Here is a 17543-nt window from a genome sequence, read left to right as displayed (position 1 = left end):
TTGGCAGTTGGGCTCTTAAGTGGAACTGAGTCCTTCCCTTGGGGAGCTGCCTCGACTTCCCCAGTCTGCCCCCTGTGTTTACACGGGGCTGGCATGGCCATCATTACGCACACTGCAAGGCTGCCCTCCTTGCCCTTCTCCGACACACCGTCCTTATGTGACTTCCCAGTTACTGCCCCTGACTTAGGGCTTTCAGACTGAAGACAAAAGGGAATCAAGAATTTCATGAGTCAACATTTCATTAGCAACTTCCTGAACCCATGAGCTCTTCCTTTTTCCCCAAATAGGCAACAGTTACCTTGCTTGGCAACCGTGGTGGCCAAGAGAATGTTACTAACATACTTGCAATTACAGGGGCCTCATTAATTAAGGGCTCCGTGGTTGAGCTCTGAATCTTATTAACATGTTTGTGCTGAGGCCACACCTCCCAGGGCTGGTTCCCACCAGCTACCAAGCATGGCAGGGACACTAAGGCAGACCCATTTTTGGAATACACAGGATCCCAAGGTGGCAGACTTGGTCTCAGTACGTTTGCTTAGATGGCACAAGCCTGGGATGATTCCACCCAAAGTTCTCCTCTGTTTGGGTCAGACTTGAATTGTGGCCAGATAGTTCTCCCCATCTTCCCTGACTCCCTGCTTTCTCTTATGCCAGTTCTTTCCCTAATAAAACTTTTGCTTATATAATCCTGTCGTGGTATCTGCTTCTCGAAGTACCCAGACTAACAGAGATGACCCGTGCATGGGTGGTCGAGACCACATCTGGGGCCGTTTGCCCGCTGTCTGGTTGGTGAGGATGACGCTGTCCTGGTTAATAGGTGGCCTCTGGCACGAAATGGTGACTCCACTGCTAAGATATCACCTGACCCAGTGGGAGGAAATGCCACCAGAAGTGCAATGACACGGGCATTTGGAAAACATGGGGGAGAATGACAGAGTCCTGAGATTTTGGAACATGGCTGTGCCCTCTGCAGAAGAGAATTATTTGCCATTTGAGAAACAGGTCTTGGCATATTCCTGGACCCTGGTAGGGGAAAAAACGCTGATTATGGGAGATCAAGTGGCTATGTGTCCTTCTACTCCTCCCATTACAAGATGAGGTCTATATGGCCTGCAAAGGCATAGTTTAGGGAGGCCCAGCAGCGATCCATTATAAAGTGGAAATGGTACGTCCAGGATGATGCCCAAATATGGCCAGGGGACACAGGTAAGTTGAGTGAGCAGTTAGCCCAGCCTCCCATGTGCCTTACCCCCCCAACTCACAGCCATGACCATATGGGGGTTTCTGCATGACCATGACCAGCTAAAGGAGGAAGGAGGGCGCTGACTTGCTTTCTAAGTGGATCAGCTCAGTACCTGGGTACATATCAAAAACGGGCAGCAGCGGGATGCCTGGGTGGCTCAGTTGGTTGGACGACTGCCTTCAGCTCAGGTCAGGATCCTGGAGTCCTGGGATCGAGTCCCACCTCAGGCTCCCGGCTCCACGGGGAGTCTGCTTCTCCCTCCGACCTTCTTCTAGCTCTTGCTCTCTCTCACTGTCTCTCTCTCAAATAAATAAACAAAATCTTAAAAAAAAAAAAAAAAAAAAAAAGACGGGCAGCAGCAGCTGCATTATAGCCACACACAAGCGTGGCCTTGAAAGCCAAGGGAAGGGAAGATCCCTGAGGGCCGGAGCTGCCAGCCGGGCACCTGCTCATCCAGCCTGTGTTGAGACACAAGTGGCTTGTGCTGAGAATATACAGATTCCTGGGCAGTGCCAGGGTCTTGGCTGCCTGGTTGGGGCCCAGAAGTAAGAGGGAGCTTGGGAACAAAAAGGTCTGGAGTAGAGGACATGGGAGTGGGCATGGAATGTGCAGGTTTTTGTATTAGAGCTGAACCAGAAAGCATCCACCACAGAAGAGGCACCAAACAACCTAGATGTCAAAAGAACTTGGGACATAAGCCAGCCTTCATACTCAGCCACTTGGAGCCAACAAAGTGGGTTCCTGAAAGTGCCTGTGGTAACAGGAATGGCTCTCCACGGGCTGCAGCATGACCCTGCCCCTGGGACGGGGCCTGTCTAGCAGCTGACCCTTCTGACTGTCCAATGTGTGGGAACAAAGCTGACTACACCAGGAAGGCTGCTTCTACCCTGGAAAGGCCAGCAGTTTGTTCTCACAGAGATGGAGACCAGCTCTAGGCATGACTTCGCCTGACCTGCCCACCCTCAGCCAGTACACCTGGGGCTTGCAGACTGCTTCACCCACAGGCTTGGAATCTCACCTGGTGTGAGGTCCACATAGGGGGCCCACTTTACAGTGACAGAAGTGTGAGACCCAGGGGTTATGTCCTGTAGCATATTACTCAGAGGCAGCTGGCCTCACAGAATACTGGACTGGCCTTCTGAGAGGTCAGCTGAGGCACAAGATTGAAGAAAACACCATCCTTTGGGACACGTGCATTAAATCGTACTTTGTGCTTACAACATAAAGATCACATGGGTCTGGGGATCTAAGGGCTGAAGCAGTAGTGGACCTACTCACTATAATTCCCCACTATCCACTGGGGGTTTGTACTTCAGAGGCCCACGGTTCTGGACTTCGCAGAATTGGCTGTCCTGGTCTCCAAGAGGATGCAGCAAGGGTCCCAGGATCAATCTGCCAGGATTGATTGGCAGGAGTCACTGGATCATGACTCAGTCACCAGGAGGCTGGCCTACAGTTATATGAGGGAGGCAGGGAGGAGTGTGTCCAGACCCAGATTGTCTTGGCCTCTTCTGGTTCTCCCATGTGCCACAGTATCCGTAAACAAACACAATGGCAGTTCAGCTAAGGAGGGTACAAGTGTAGGGGGCTCAGACCCTTCTGAATGAAGGTTTGCATCACAACACAGGGGGAGACAAGACCTACCATGTTGAGAACGGAGGATGGGGGTACTTGACAGTGGATAATGGAGAGGAGAGTGAGAACTTTGCCTTGAGATCAGCTTCATTGCTGGGAGTCTGTTCATCCCACTGACCTCCTGAGTTTCATCTCAGGAAGAAAGACCACAGGAGAGCATGGGTAATTGAACTATAGTTACACTACAGAGCGCAAGGGGTGGGCTGTGGTGGTCATGAGAATGCACCTTACAGACCTCCCACTATAGGAGATGGAATTCAGGTCCTAGAACTCATTGCTTAGTTTGCCAAGTCAGTGCTAAGGCTAACCCTCCGCAGGCTACTCCCTGCCAACAGCTGAGTACAGCAGGAATAACAGGCACTGTCTGGGGGTGGCTGGGACTCCTTTGACAGCTGGCTTTAGTTCAAGGACTCCCTGAAAGCTTTGTTGACCCTTCCTTAGACTGCTTGGCAGTCTGGAATGCTTCCACCCAACCTTCTCTCTTCACTCTGGGTCAAATCTGCATTGTCCCGATTCCCTCAGTGTTTTCTCTTACACAGACATTTCTCCTAGGACTCTCCCTGCATGTTTATTCTCATCGTGGCATCTGCTTCCTGGAGCCCCTTGACTAACACAGAAATCTGTTTTCCTATCATCCTTTACCCCAACCACTTGGATGGAAGCCGTTTCATTCTTCTCAACTGACTTCCTCAGTTAGTGCCCTACATGCACCTGATGCTGACAGGACTCTTGACAACACTCAGGGCCCCTTTTCTCTTGGGCTTCCCTGGAATCCTAAGCCCACTTTTCCCTGGGCTAACATTTATCGTATTGCCTAGAGTGTCCTTCTGATGGCCTGCCAGTTACTTCTGTGGGGCATAGGGCTGCCACTTCCATCCTTCCTGGCTTGCTATTGGGAGCCGCCAGCCAGTGTTTGGATCCTATGTTAGAATGTTCACATTGTGGGGGGCCTGGGTGGCTCAGTTACTTAAGTGTCTGACTTTTGAGGTTGGCTCAGGCCCTGATCTCAGGGTCCTGGGATGAAGCCCGGCATCAGGCTCCTTGCTTAGTGCAGTCTGCTTGAGATTCTCTCTCCCTCCCCCTCTGCCCTTCCTGCTGTGCTCTCTCCCTCTCTTGCTCTCTCTCACTCACTCTAAAATAAATAAATAAAATTTTTAATAAAAATTTTAAAGAATGTTCATGTTGTATTAATTTCCATGTTATGTCTCCAGAGGGATGTTCCAGATCAGCTTAACTTAAATCTCCACTAATTATCAGTAAGATAAAGTTTATACAAACAGGTTTACATTACTATGAATGCTCTAAGTGTAAATACAAGCTTTTCCTGAGATCTTTCCAATACTCTGAGGATTTTGCAGCAAGACAAAGACTGATGTGGAATGACTGAGAGCTTCAACTGAAGTCTTATCTGCATTTCCAAAATTAATCCTAATCCCATAAGCATGCAATATCTGATGGTGACATTGGCTTGATTTCTCTCTAGTATGAATTTAACTGTAAGAAAACATGTGGTTACCTTGGGGCACCTTGACTCGGGTGGTGATTCTAGGTCCTGGGATGGAGCCCCACATCATGCTCCTTGCTCAACAGGGAGCCTGCTTCTCCACTGCCTGCCCCTCCTGCCCGGCTTGTGCATGCTGTCTGTCTTTTTCTCTCTATCATTCACTTTCTCTGTGTCAAATAAGTAAGCAAAATCTTTAAAAAGAAAAGAAAAGAAAAGAAAACCTGTGGCTCCCAACTATAGGCTTTCCCATGTCTGTTGTGTATATGCAGCTCCTTTCCAGAATAAATTTGACATTTAATAAAGTTTGAAAAGAGTGATATTCAGATGTAATACATCAACAGAGATTTTTCAATCAGGGTGGATTTTCTGATGTAGAGTAAGATATGAACTCTGGTTAAAGGTTTTCCACACTGTTTCTCCAGGATGAACCCTCTGATGGTGAGTAAGCAAAGAACTCTGACAGAAATGTTCTCTATATTCATTACATTTGCATATTTCTCTCTAGGGTGAACTCTCTGGTGTGGTGTAAGTTGGGAGCTCTGGCTGAAGGTTTCCCACACACCACCACACATAGGGTCTGCCCTGTCTTTGCTGCTGAATCTGCTATGAGCTTCGAATGAAGGCTTTCCCACACACACTGCATTTACTGGGCTTCTCTCCCGTGTTAAGTAACATGTTGAATAAGATGAGAGCCCCAACTAAAGGATTTCCAACATTCATTACTGTGTAGGGTTTCACTCCAGGGAGAAGTCTATAATGTAGAGCAAGACGTAAATTTAGAGTGAAGACTTCCCCACACATGAATAAGGAAGGCCTCTCTCCTGCATGAGTTCTCTGATGTCTACTAAGGAGCGGTCTCTGATTGAAAGCATTTCCATATTTATTGCATTCATGGAGTTTCTCTCCAGTATTAATTCTTTAATATAGAATAAGTCATTATTTCTGACCGAAGTCTTTTCCTCAGTTTGTTCTACAACCATTCTCCCGTGCTGAAAATGACCACAGGGTTTTCTACATTCTTCACCCTTAAATGGCTTCTTTCCAGTGTGAGTTCTCTGGTGTTAAGTTGTGAGTTAAGACTGACTGCTTTTCCATATTTATTACACCCCTAAATTTTCCCTTTGCTATGAATAAGTTGATTCATGATTAGTTGCATAAGCTATAAGCCATAAAGTCTTTCAAATATTTATTATATTTATATGGTTTTTCTCCAGTGTGAATTTTCTTTTTTTTTTTCTTTAGGTTTTTTTTTTTTTTTTTTGGTCCTCTAAGATTTAAAGTTTGACTAAAATCTTTCCCACAGGGGCACCTGCGTGGCTCAGTTGTTAAGCGTCTGCCTTCAGCTTAGATCATGATCTCAGGCTCCTGGGATTGAGCCCCAGATGAGCACCTCTGCTCAACAGGAAGCCTGCTTCTCCCTCTCCCACTCCCCCTGCTTGTATTCCCTCTCTCGCTGTGTTTCTCTCTGTCAAATGAGTAAATATCTTTCTAAAAAAATTTTTTCCCACATTCAGGGCACCTGTGGGACTTTTTTTCTAGTATGAATTTGCTCATGAATAATAAGATCTGAATTGTATTGAAGCTTTGGCCACACTCATCCCATCTATGGGCTTTGTCCTCTCTGGGATGTTTCTCACTGACGTTTTCTCCTAATTCATAAAATTCCTGGTCACATTGAGTGTTTCATCCTGTGATATGATCATTTCACTAAAGCTTTTATTCCAAGTTAGGGATTTACTCAAAGCAGCCCCTTTGGTATTTTTTTTAAAAAGATTTTATTTATTTATTTGACAGAGATCACAAGTAGGCAGAGAGGCAGGCAGAGAGAGAGAGAGAGAGAGAGGGAAGCAGGCTTCCTGCGGAGCAGAGAGCCCGATGCGGGGCTCGATCCCAGGACCCTGAGATCATGACCCGAGCCGAAGGCAGCAGCCCAAACCACTGAGCCACCCAGGCGCCCCCCCTTTGGTATTTTTTTGACAGTTGTCTGATACATCTTCATCTTCCCTAAGTCTTGGCAGGAAATCCAGAGGGAGTATTTCTAATACGCCATGGGTGGCTATGTATGAAATATTTACAAATAATTGTTCATTCTTGATCCCCATTACAGAATATGGAAGAAAGAAGAGGAACAAAGATGCAAACATGACCATCACTGTGCAGGCCCTGAGGAGTCATGTTTAGGCAGCTGCTGATTCCTCTCTCCAGAGCACATGCTGGTTGGAAGTGGTGGTGGTTAGATTTGCCGGTGATTTCTTGGATATGACAACAGAGGCCACAGGCAACAAATTGAAAAATAGACAAACTGGACTTCATGAAAAAAATTTTTTAAATTATGCGTCAAAAACATTATCAATAGTGGTGCTTGGCTGGCTCAGTCGGTAAAGCATGTGACTCTAGATCTCAAGATCGTGAGTTTAAGCCCCATGTTGGGTGTGGAGCATACTTAATTTTTTTTTTTAATTAAAACCACCACTATCAACAGAGTAAAAAGGCAACACAGAAAATGGGAAATATATTTGTAAATCATAGATCTGATAAGTGATTGATATCCAGATCATATGGTTAATTCCTAAAACTCAACAACCAGAAAACACATGACAACCTGAGTAAAATATGGGCAAAAGACTTGAATTACTACATTCCTACAAAGAAATTACTGCAAGCGTTTTACTACAAAGAAATTTACAAATGGTCAATAAGCACATGAAAAGATGAGCAACGTCACTAACCGCTAGGGGATTGCAAATCAAAACCAAACTGAGGGGGCGCCTGGGTGGCTCAGTGGTTTGGGCTGCTGCCTTCGGCTCGGGTCATGATCTCAGGGTCCTGGGATCGAGCCCCGCATTGGGCTCCCTGCTCCGCAGGAAGCCTGCTTCTCTCTCTCTCTCTCTCTCTCTCTCTCTCTCTCTCTGCCTGCCTCTCTGCCTACTTGTGATCTCTGTCTGTCAAATAAATAAATAAAATCTTTAAAAAAAAAAAAAAACCACACTGAGATACATGCCCACACCCATGAGGATGGCTATAGAATAAGGAGGGGAAGGAAGGAAAGAAGGAAAGACAAGAACAAATGTTGACAAGAATGTGAGGAATTGGAAAACTTGTGCACTGTTGGTACAAGTGTAAATGGGGCAATTATTCAAAAATTTTAAAAATTAAAAAAATTAAAAATGTGTTCCAGTAATTCTGAGACAGACCAGGGGCTGGACTTGGGTCCCCTCAACCCTGAGCACAAAATCCAGTGTCCCTTGGCTGCCTCCATAAGAAGAGAGGAGGGAAAAAAGCTGAAACTATGCCTCTTGAGTAGCAGACATGGCAGGAACGCAGAGGGAAGACACACACTGAAAGGAGGGTGCTTATTACAAAGACTAGCAAAGAACACTTTGTAGCTCAACCCTCACCTTTGCTAGTGCCTTAGATCTGCAGTTAAGTATATTACCTGTTTACCTTGGTAAATCCAAGGTAAATCCCCCCGAAGTGTTCACCATCATCTCTTGGTTGGTTGGAGTTTTTCTTATAGTCACTTACTTAGAAAGGCTGTTATGAGTTGTATGTCCCAAATTTGTGTTCATTCAGAATTGATTTTATGAAGCTGTCAGTTTTCAAAGGTAGAAGCTTAGATCACTGATTTAAGATATTTCTTCTTACAGGCATTTAAAGTTACACATTTTCTTTAAGCATAGCTTAGATACATCCAAAAGATTTTTAATATGTTGTATTTTCCTAATATTTATTTCAAAATATTATCTAATGTTTCTTGTGATTTCTGCTTTGACCTCCTGATTGTTTGGACACATATTTAATTTCCAAACTGCTAATGTTTTCCTAGTTATTATTGTTATTAATTTATAATTTCTTTTGTGGTCAGAAACATAATCTGTGTGGTTTCATTATTTTTACATGTATTTGCTCATTTTAGGACCCAAAATTTGGTCTATCCTGGTAAATGTACCATGTAAACTTTAAAAGAATGAGTATTCTGCTTTTATGAGGCTATGTAAACATCAATTAAGTGAAGGTGTTGATAGCATTGTTCATAGCTTCTATGTCCTAGCAAGATTTTGTCTAGTTTTTCTTTCATCTGAGAGAGAGATGTTGAAATACCCAAATATGGTTGTAAGATTATCTCTTTCTCCCCCTTTTTTTTCTCTTTGGCTAATATATTTTGAAACTCTGTTATTTGGCTCATTCACGTTAATGATTACCATTATCAAGTGTCCCTCTTTATCCTCTGATAATACACTTCGTTCTGAAATATATTCTATCTGATACTAACATAGCAACTCCAGCCTCCTTACACTTACTGTAATTTAACCTTGCTGTGTCTATAATTTAAGTGACTCTCTTGTAGACAGCATGCAGATGGGTCCTTTTAAAATTTTTTTTTTTTAGTCCATCTTGACAATCCTTGTCTTAATTGAGGTGCTTTGCCTATTAATGTTTAATGTAATTATTGATACATTCCATAAAGGTGTTTGTGAATAATATCTTATTTCTTATTTTACAAATATCTCTGTTTTGTGTTCCCCTGTGCCTCTTTCTTGCCTTTATTTGGGTTATTTGAATATTTTTAGAATTCCATTTTAATTTGTCTATTTGCTGTTTATCTTTTTCATTTTTATTTTTATTCTTTACGATTTTATTTCTTTTTTTTTTTTAAAGATTTTATTTATTTATTTATTTGACAGAGAGAAATCACAAGTAGATGGAGAGGCAGGCAGAGAGAGAGAGGGAAGCAGGCTCTCCGCTGAGCAGAGAGCCCGATGCGGGACTCGATCCCAGGACTCTGAGATCATGACCTGAGCCGAAGGCAGCGGCTTAACCCACTGAGCCACCCAGGCACCCACGATTTTATTTCTTATGAGATTTTATTTCTATGTGAGAGAGAGAGAGAGAGAATGCATGACATGGGGGAGGGTCAGAGGGAGAAGCAGACGCCCAACCAAGTGGGGCCCTGATGTGGGGCTTGATCCTGGGACTAGAGGATCATGACCGGAGCCAAAGACAGACATTTAACTGACTGAGCCACCCAGCTTTTTGCATTTTTTAAATAGTGATTTTTTCCCCTAGGGATTACAATTTACATACTTAAGTTTCACAGTCTACTAATGGTTCATCATGTACTATTTCATAAAATCCAGAAATCTTGCATCCCGTCCTTGTTATGGGTGTGCTATGAATTACATATATATACGTATTTAAACTCAACAAGAAAATGTTGTGCTTAGTTTAAAGTTATATCATTTACAAAAAATTAAAAGAAAAAGGTCCCCCAAAGCAGTTTTGTTCATTTACCCCAATATCTCCATGTCCAGTACTCTTCATTCCTCTCCGACAGTCTGAGTATCTCCTGGGTGTTATTTCCCTTCATTCAGAAGAACTTTCTTTGGCATTTCTTGTGGTGCACATTTGCTGCAACAGTTCTTTTTTATTTTTTATGCAAATACATTTATTTTTCGTTCATTCCTGGGTGATATTTTCTTTGGACATAGAAATCTGTATTTGCAGTGTTTATCATGCAGTTTTTCTTTTCTTTTCTTTTCTTTTCCTTCTTTCTTTCTTTCAGAGAGGGAGTGGGAGGGGCAGAGGGAGAAGGAGAGAATCCTAAGAAGGATCCACCCCCAGTACAGCGAGTCTGACATGGGGTCTTGATCCAACAACCCTGAGATCACGACCTGAGTGAAAACCTAGAGTCAGATGCTTAAGCAGCTGAGCCACCCAGGCATCCCGCATGCAGCGCTTTAAAGACGTTTCCCTCTCTCTTGGCCTCTGTGGTTTTCAATAAGGACTGTTATTAATTAAAACAGTGTTTCTGTGTATGTAATAAGTTATTCTCTTGCTTTCAAGATTTGCTCTTTAGGCTTGTTTTTCAATAGTTTGACGATGACACGCCTCAGTATGGGCCTTTGTGTTTATTTTGCTTGTTGTTGTTTAGCATCTGGATTCTGCAAATTTTTGTCTTTAATCAAATTCAGGAAATGTTGGACATGATTTCTTCTGAATTTCTTTATGTTCTGTACTCTTTTTTGTTTCCTTCTGGGATTCTAGCTATATAAATACATATTATTATATATCCAATTTCATTTAACAGGTACCCAAGGTTCTGTTTATTATTTTTTATTTTTATTTTTATATATTTTTAAGATTTATTTATTTATTTGACAGACGGAGATCACAAGTAGGCAGAGAGGCAAGCAGAGAGAGAGGAGGAAGCAGGCTCCCTGCTGAGCAGATAGCCCTATATGGGGCTGGATCCCAGGACCCTAAGATCATGACCTGAGCTGAAGGCAGAGGCTTTAACCCACTGAGCCACCCAGGCGCCCCTGTTTATCATTTTTTAAATCTTTTTTATTTAGGCACGTGAGTGGCTCAGTCGGCTAAGCATCTGCCTTCCAATCAGGTCATGATCCCAGGGTCCTGCCCACATCAGGCTCCCTGCTCAGTGGGGGGTCGGCTTCTCCCTCTCTGTCTGCTCCTCTCTGTCACCCCCATTCATGTTCTCTCTTGAAATAAATAAAATCTTAAAAAAATTTTTTTTATCTGTTTAAGAATCTTTATTGAGATAGTTTCTGTGAATCCAGATCCAAGTTCACTTAACTCTCTTTCGCCGTGTCTATTCACCTCTTAAGTTCATCAATTAATTTTTTAGTTTAGAAATTGTATTTTTGAGGGGCACCTGGGTGGCTCAGTGGGTTAAAGCCTCTGCCCTCGGCTCAGGTCATGATCCCAGGGTCCTGGGATGGAGCCCCACATCGGGCTCTCTGCTCAGTGGGGAGCCTGCTTCCTCCTCTCTCTCTGTCTGCCTCTCTGCCTACTCATGATCTCTGTCAAATAAATAAATAAAATCTTAAAAAAAAAAAGAAACTGTATTTTTGAGTTCTAAAATGTCCACTAAAATTGCTTATAATTCTCTGCTGAGAATTCCCAGTTCCTGCAGATTTTCATAATTTATTTTACTTCACTGAAGTTAATTACAATTGCTCTAAAACTCTTATCTATTAATTCCAACAGCTGGTTCATGTCAGGATCTAACTTGGTTGATTTTCTTTTCTCATGCAAATGTGTTGTATTTTCTTGGCTCTTCATGTGTCGGCTAATTTTGGAGATTATGGATTGTTATTTTTCTCTGATGAGCATTGATTTCTTTGTGTTAACAGTTAATTTTCATGGCTGAGCTTGAACTGAAAATTTTCTTATGCAGCATCTCTGGTATCTTCCTGTTTTTTGTTGTTAGCTGGGCTCTTTGAGTCTGTTTTCTGCATATGTGGTTCAAGGGTCAGTCAGAGATGTGGGTGTAGAGTTTGGGGTTACCCTTTCTGACACCTTCCCTTCCAGGAACTGTTCATTATCTTTTAGAGTTTGCAGTGCCTGACCTCTCACCTCTGGCTCCCCGGCCCGAAATACTGTGTGTTTTTCCACATATGCCCCTACTTCCACACAGTAAAATCGCACTCAGCTTTAGGCTCGAAGGTGTGGGAGTGGAACTTACCCTCTTTTCCCTATCGGCCTTCCTCTGAGTGTCTGCACTCCCCACCACTGCGTTTTAGCTTCTGTTCACTCCAGTACGTTCAGACGGCTGCTTTTGTTTTATGTTCAGGTTTTCTGAGGTGGGTGGAAGAGATTGTCCAGTAGCAGTTTTTTTTTTTTAGATTTTATTTCTTTATTTGACATAGAAAGAGAGAAAGTGAGAGAAGAAACACAAGCAGGGTGAGGAGCAGAGGGAGAAGCAGGTCACCCAGTGAGCCAGGAGCCAGACGTGGGGCTCCATCCCAGGACCCTGGGATCATGACCAGAGCCAAAGGCAGACACTTAACAACGGAGCCACCCAGGCGCCCCTGTCCAGTAGCATCTTTATCCATCATACTCAGAAGCAGAGACTGACTGTAGTCTTTATACTTGAAGGACAGGCTGTCTGCACTTAAAATCTCTGACTCACATTATCTTTCCTGAGTAACTTGCAGGTTTGGTCCCTTCAACTTCTGTCATCAAATATAGCTAACACTAACCTGTTCTCTTTCCCTTATAAATGAATTGACCAGTTCATCCAGATGTCCCCTAAAATTCTTTGTCTTGGAAGCCCAATAATTTCAGTAGGAAATGCCCCCGTGTTGGTCATTGTGGGTCAGTTTGTCCTGGTGTGTAGTTTGCCCTTTCATTACGCAGATTCACATATTTTACTTCAGATAAATATTCTTGAATTATAGATTTAATTATTATGAGTTTAATTGCTCATTCTGTTCCTTTCATCAAGTGTTCTTGGGAGACTCCAAATATGTAGATATTGGGTCCCCTTTGTCTTCTACATCTATCATTTGGTCTTTAATCCTTTAAAACTACTATCTCTGTTCTGGGTACCTGGGGGGGCGTCAGTGGGTTAAAGCCTCTGCCTTTGGCTCAGGTCATGATCTCAGGGTCCTGGGATCGAGCCCTGCATCAGGCTAACTGCTCAGCGGGGAGCCTGCTTCCTTCTCTCTCTGCCTACTTGTGATCTCTCTCTGTCAAATAAATAAATAAAATCTTTTTTAAAAATTGAAATTTCTGGGGGCGTCTGGGTGGCTCAGTGGGTTAAAGCCTCTGCCTTCAGCTTGGGTCATGATCCCAGGGTCCTGGGATCAAGCCCCGCATCGGGCTCTCTGCTCGGCAGGGAGCCTGCTTCCTCCTCTCTCTCTGCCTGCCTCTCTGCCTACTTGTGATCGGTCTGTCAAATAAATAAAATAAAATCTTAAAAAAAAATAAAGGCAACAGGCCACCTACAGAGCATGGTCCCTCGGGGATGAGAACTGTTGGGCAGTTTCTTCAAAGGGAGCAGCTGGCAATGGTGGGTACCCAGAGTTTTACCTTCTGCCCACACCACCAAACCTCTCTTAAAAGCAACCCAAAACAAAAACAAAAAAGCCTCTCATATCCATTACATCCTCAATGAATTATCTGACTGCAAAGGTATGAGTTCCAAGTAAATGCTGTCCTGGCATTCTCTACCTCTACAGAGCTCTCTCCAGTAGGAACTCTGAGATGTGTAACAAGCAACAGTGAAAGGCTTTCCCACCTTTGCTCTATTCCCAGGTGTGTCTTCTTCCTGTGTGAAGAATTTCCCTTTAGGAGAAATCGGGTAGTGCCTGAAGCTAGCTCACACTGTGAGTTCACATGTTTCCTCCATGGTATGAATGACGTGATAACTAGTAAGTACTGAGCACTGACTTCTCTCCGGAGTGTGTTCTGTGCTGGTGAATCAGGTGTAATCTCTGAACAAAGCCTCGCCTGCACATGGTACACATGTAAGGGTTCTCTTCGGTGTGTATTCTTTGACGACTGATCAGGTCTGATGTGTGACCCAAGCCCTTTACACCGATCACACTTACAGAGTTTTCCTTCAGAATGTATACTTTGATGGTGAATCACGGTGATGGTGGGCTGAAGCTTTTCCCACACTCCTTACATTCAAGAGTGTTCTCTCTTGTGTGAATTTACTGATGTGTAATGCTGTTTGCTCTCTGATTAAAGGCATTCCCATGTTCATTATATTTATAGGGTTTCTCTCCAGAAATAATGTGGTTTGAGTTCCCACCAAAGGCCTTGCCACATTTGGTACACTTATAGGGCTTTTTCCCGGTGTGAATTCTCTGATGTTTAACAAGCTTTGATGTCTCTCCAAAGCCCTTGTCACATTGATTACACACAGTTTCTTTCCGCTGTGAATTTTCTGATGTTGTATGAGGATTGAGTCTTGATTAATTTTTCCCCATACTCCATATGCCCTTGGGGTTCTTCCTTGTATGAGTTTTCTGATGCTGAGTAAGTTGTGAGTACTTGCTCACAGATTATGTCCACTGAGCCCTAAACCCCTGGGACCTGTTTGGTGTGCATTCTGCTTGAACCACATGGAGAGCATCTGCTCTCTACATGCCCCCCCCCCGCCTCGTTGATAATCTCTCTCTCCTGCTCTGTCCCTCTAAGGTGCACCAGGTTTGTGCCCAGGGACCTATTTTCCCCAAATTAGCTACATTCCTGGTATTTCTCTGGTCTATTACTTTTTGTTTGTTGTTTTGATTTTTTAAAAGATTTTATTTATTTGAGGCACACCTGAGTGGCTCAGTGGGTTAAAGCCTCTGCCTTCAGCTCAGGTCATGATCCCAGGGTCCTGGGTTCGAGCCCCGCATCAGGCTCTCTGCTCGGCGGGGAGCCTGCTTCCTCCTCTCTCTCTGCCTGCCTCTCTGCCTACTTGTGATCTCTGTCTGTCAAATAAATAAATAAAGGGGCAGAGGGAGAAGCAGACTCCCTGCTGAGCAGGGAGCCCAACGCAGGGCTCCATCCCAGGCCCCTGAGACCATGACCCCAGCCCAAGGCAGACGCTCAAGTGACTGAGCCACCCAGATGCCCCGGTCTATTCGTTTTGAGAGGGAAGCTGAACATTTTCCCAGAATCTCTCTTTTGGGAAAAAGAGCTTCCTCCTGGGCTCTACTGTGATTTTTTCCCTACAAGTGTTCTGCTGTTGTCTTAGCCCCCACAAGTTTGTTGAAATTCAAACACCTCTGGATTGACCATTAGGAAACTGTTGTGAGTTACTTTCTATAATTCTTCTTTAGAAGATTTCTCCTTTGGACTTGACTGTGCTTTGTCTTGACCCAAGAATCTCAAACAAAGAATGAAAAATTAAAGCTTCCTTGTGAAAGGAGAAAGAAAGTAGTTACTCTTATAATTAAGCTAAATGAAGTTTTCATGCAGCTTGTACATCAGCCGGATCAGAGTTTCATCCCTTCTGTTAAAGGCCGTATTCCATTTTACGTTGAATCGCAATTAGTTGTTTGTGTCCATCACTGTAGCTGGACCTGAGATTCTGACGGCAGGTGCTTTCCTTACTGGGTCTATGGCATCTCAGTGACACTGTGCAAAAGCAGGTGCTGATTCCAAAGAAGCACACAAACACGTTTCAACAGATGCTTGCTGAGTGCCTTCCGTGTGCCAGGCACTGCTCTGGTGCAGGGATTTGGTGATGAGGGAAGACCCAGCCCCCTGGAACCAACATTCTAATGAGGAGACGGACAATAAACGAATATGTGACCACAGATCAGGTAGGGGCAGAAAACTCCTTTGAGAACTGGAATGTTTTCCCAAGCCCAAACACAAATACCACAAAGACAAGGACTTGGCTTTGCTCGTTCTTAACCCCAGCCCCTAAAAGAATGCCTGTACATGGGCGGCACACGGAAAGCATTTGCTGCACGAGTGAGTGAAAGGACAGCAGGCATGTTCCAACTGTGACACAGCGCAGAGCTCCGTCTGTGCGGCTGACCCCTGGGCAACACCAGGGCTGGGCACCAGCTCCCAGGACGGTCAATCCACATATAACTTGTGACTCCCTAGAAACTGAACTACTAATGGCCTGCTGCTAACTGTAAGCCTTACCTAGAACACAAGCAATCAATTAACACATATTTTGTATGTCATACTATTAATTGCTGTATTCTTACAATAAAGTAAGCTAGAGAAAATAAATTATCATTAAGAAAATCATAAGGTATAGCTGTTGGGGCGACACCAGAATAAAAAGCTTTTACTCAGGGAAGGAAACCATCAGCAAAACAAAAAGCAACCTTCTGAACAGAAGATACTTGTAAATGTTATGTCTGGTAAGGGTTACTACCCAAAGTATATTTTTAAAACTTACATATTACAACATCGAAAACAAAACCCCAAAGTAATGCAATTAAAAATGGGCAGAGGACCTGAATAAACAATTTTCCAAAGAAGACATACAGATAACCAATCGACACATGAAAAGATGCTTAACATCACTAATCCTCAGGGGAATGCAAATCAAAATGACAATGAAATACCACTGTACACCTGTCAGAATGGCTAAAATTTAAAACACAAGAGAAAAACCACAATAAATAACAAATGTTGATGAGGATGTGGGGAAAAAAAAAAAAAGAAACCCTTGTGCACTGTTGGCAGGAATGCAAATTGGTGCTACCACTGTGGAAAATAGTATGGAAGTTCCTCAAAAAATTAGTGAAATTAATAATAGTGAATTTATCCATATGATCCAGTAGTGAAATTACTGGATGATATGGATCATATGGCAACCCAGGCTCCCCAACACTGTTAATTTTAAAAATAAAAAATTGGGGCGCCTGGGTGGCTCAGTGGGTTAAACCTCTGCCTTCAGCTCCGGTCATGATCTCAGGGTCCTGGGATCGAGCCCCTCATTGGGCTCTCTGCTCAGCGGGGAGCCTGCTTCCCCCTCTCTCTCTCTGCCTGCCTCTCTGCCTACTTGTGATCTCCTTCTGTCAAATAAATAAATAGAATCTTTTTTAAAAATAAATAAAAAGAAAAAATTATAAGGAAGGGAAAATAAATTTGTTGCTGTACTGTATTGATATTGTGTTTACATTTCCCAGTAACAAGATGAATCATCTGTCAGACCTACATTAATATTTCTTATACAATACACTGTAGATATTATATGTATTACTAATGCTAGACATCAAAAATGAAAAGATAATGTGAAAAAGAAATTCATATTTATTTATTTTTAAAAAATATTTTATTTGAGAGAGAGAGAGAGATCACAAGTAGGCAGAGAGTCAGGCAGAGAGAGGGGGAAGCAGGCTCCCTGCTGAGGAGAGACCCCCCCCCCATGTGGGGCTCGATCCCAGGACCCTGAGATCGTGACCTGAGCTGAAGACAGAGACTTAACCCACTGAGCCAGCCAGGCGACCCAGAAATTCATATTTATTTACAGGTTTAGCAATTTATGCACTGGTAGTGACAAAGCAGCAATGTGATGGCTTTACAGTAGCCTAGTGTAACTGATACCATTGCTTCACAGCAGCCTAGCCTATGCACCAATAAGGGGATTGTTGTAAAATTTGTATGGTATACAGTGTTAAAGTCATATTCATAATGTATAGTATTGGAAACTGTTAAAGAAAAAACCACTTACCTGTGATGATAGGCTGATATGCATTTTCTCCAATTAGGGGAGAGGAAGGGGTATACCATACAGTAATGTAATTCTTTGAAAGCAATGTTCTAAAACAGAAAACTGACACATTAATTTTATATTAAATATCACTCACTTTATGCCTCTGTAAGGATTGGCTGTCTGCTTCCATGCAAGTCTTGCCCACGATACTGTACCTGATGACTACCTAGTTAATC

This window comes from Mustela erminea, chromosome 16, assembly GCF_009829155.1.
Source record: "Mustela erminea isolate mMusErm1 chromosome 16, mMusErm1.Pri, whole genome shotgun sequence".
In the NCBI taxonomy this organism is placed as follows: Eukaryota; Metazoa; Chordata; class Mammalia; order Carnivora; family Mustelidae; genus Mustela; species Mustela erminea.
Note: the sequence above shows the minus strand (reverse complement) of the source record.